Source organism: Pinus tabuliformis, chromosome X (genome assembly GCF_031772625.1).
Source record: "Pinus tabuliformis cultivar Carrire ecotype Pingquan chromosome X, CPIR1, whole genome shotgun sequence".
NCBI lineage: Eukaryota > Viridiplantae > Streptophyta > Pinopsida > Pinales > Pinaceae > Pinus > Pinus tabuliformis.
The window spans coordinates 1,389,283,764-1,389,286,461 of NC_142308.1; the positions used below are offsets into that span (position 1 = coordinate 1,389,283,764).

At 41.5% G+C, this 2,698-nt stretch overlaps 1 pseudogene; it reads left to right on the plus strand.

Annotated features, from left to right (window-relative positions):
* Positions 1-618: 618 nt before the first annotated feature.
* Positions 619-1,503, plus strand: LOC149145231 (UDP-glucuronic acid decarboxylase 4 pseudogene; annotated as a pseudogene).
* The last annotated feature ends 1,195 nt before the right edge of the window (positions 1,504-2,698 follow it).

Genomic DNA, 2,698 nt, shown 5'->3' on the forward strand with positions numbered 1-2,698 from the left:
CCAATTTCGTAATATGTGTCGATTTTATTTTCGGCGGGGGTATTTCGCTGTCGAGAAGCACCAGCCTCTTTCTCTGTGGAAAATCTGCAATTTGTTTGCAGATCGGCCTTGCCCGGTAGTGGCACTTTGAAATTTATGATCTGTTCAATGGTAGTAGATCGGATTTGCCCGGTGGTGGTGCATTGGAGTTCCTGATCTACTCAGTGGCAGCAGATCAGAGTTGCCCGGTGGTGGCGCATTGGAGTTCTGGATCTGTTCGGTGGCAGCAGATCGGACTTGCCCGATGGTGGCACATTGGAGTTCCTGATCTACTCGGTGGCAACATATCGGATTTGCCTGGTGGTGGCACATTGGAGTTCCGGATCTGTTTGGTGGCAGCAGATCGGACTTGCCTGGTGGTGGTGCATTGGAGTTCCTAATCTACTCTGTGGCAGCGTATTAGAGTTGCCCGGTGGTGGTGCATTGGAGTTCCGGATCTATTCGGTGGCAGCAGATCAGACTTACCTGGTGGTGGTGCATTAGAGTTCCTGATCTGTTTAGTGGCAGTAGATCGGATTTGCCCGGTGGTGCTCATTGAAGACTTATTCATCAGAGGATTAGAAATTTTATCAGTCCAATATGAATAACAGTGATGAGTACTCTCTTAAGCCAGAAAAGACGTGGTCTATTATCAGGCCAGTAGATTATTTGCTCATGGAGCAGCGGCTGGTGTTTATTTTGATAGGAATCGCCATCGCATCGACTTTCTTTATCCTTCAGCTTATTTTTTTGGCTTCTAATGTTAATGAAAATGGAAGGTTTTTGCCCGAAAAACCTCATCCAGTTGTTTATGAGACTCCTGTTTCACGGTTTTCTTAGTATTATTCAGGTTCGATGGTGAATTCAGGGGCTAAAGTACCCCTAGGTTTGAAGAGAAAGTCCCTTTGAATTGTCGTGACAGGTGGAGCTGGATTTGTTGGCAGTCATCTACTTGACAGGCTCATGGCAAGAGGCGAAAGTGTTATTGTTGACGACAATTTCTTCACAGGAAGGAAGGAGAATGTTTTGCATCATTTTGGCAATCCGAGTTTTGAACGGATAAGGCATGATGTTGTGGAACCCTTATTGTTGGAGGTTGATTAGATCTACCATTTGGCTTGCCCCGCTTCCCCTGTGCATTACAAACACAATCCTGTGAAGACTATCAAAACTAATGATATGGGAATCTTGAACATATCTAGACTTGCCAAGCGTGTTAGGGAAAATGTTGAGGTTCAGATTGTTCGAATTTTCAATACATACGGTCTGCGAATGTGCCATGATGATGGTCGGGTTGCAAGTAATTTTGTTGCTCAGGCTTTGCGCAAGGAGCCTTTGACAGTCTATGGAAATGGGAAACAGACACGGAGCTTCCAGTTCGTTTCTGATCTGGTTGAAGGTCTTATGCGACTTATGGAGGGCGAACATGTTGGTCCTTTCAATCTTGGGAATCCTGGGGAATTTACAATTTTAGAACTAGAATAGGTTGAAGAAGGAAAGGATGAATCTAACAGTGATTGGCACATTCCATTGCTAATGGAAGAAAACAGTGAAGAAGATGAAGAGCAGGAGCAGAAACAAGAAGAAGAAGTAACAAGAAATGTAATCAATAATGCAAGCCCAGAAAAGGCTGAAATAGACAGATTTGAGGTAAGTCCCCTACCAAGGAGATCAAGTAGGAATACTCGATTACCTTCTAAATTGAAAGACTATGCATTAATGTCAAAGATTTTAAACATTGTAGAACCTGCAAATTATGAGGAAGCAAGTAAATCTGATGCATGGAGGGCTGCAATGTATGAGGAAATAGAATCAATAAACATAAATCATACTTGGGATTTGGTTGAATTGCCTGAAGGTAAAACCCCCATAGGATGAAAATTGCTGTATAAACCAAAAATAAATGCAGATGGGAGTATAGAGAAACTTAAAGCTAGACTGGTAGCAAAGGGTTACTCACAGAAAGAGGGAATAGATTTCGATGACACATTTGCTCCTGTAGCCAAATTAAACACCATTAGAATGTTAATTTCCTTAGCAACAAAACACAAATGGCAGCTACACCAGCTAGATGTTAAGTCTGCATTTCTGAATGGTGACTTGAAGGAAGAAATTTATTTAGTACAGCCTGAAGGTTTTGTGAAAAAGGGGCAGGAACATCTTGTGTGTAAATTGAAAAACGTACTTTATGGTTTAAAACAGGCACCCAGGTCGTGGTATGAGAAAATTGACTCATTTTTTGTTCAACATGGCTTTCATAGGAGCTTGAATGATCCAATTCTGTATACCAAGTTTAATAAATAGAGGCAAATTATTTTGATTTCTTTGTATGTAGATGATATGATTGTAACAGGGAATGCTAACAATCTGATCAAAGAAATCAGATGTCACAAGTGTATGAGATGGAAAGATCTCGGAAACCTTCATTATTGCTTGAGATTGGAGGTATGGAAAGACTCTAGAAAAACCTTTCTTACTCAAGGGAAGTATGCCAGAAGCTTGCTGGAAAGGTTCAGAATGGAGCAGTGCAGATCAGCAGCAACACTATTACAGCAGAACTTAAAGTTGAGCAGTGACGACGGTACTAAAGAGGTGGATGCAACCATGTACAGATAGCTAGTTAGTAGTTTGATATATCTGACTACAACTAGAACAGACTTTTCATATTCTGTTAATGTGT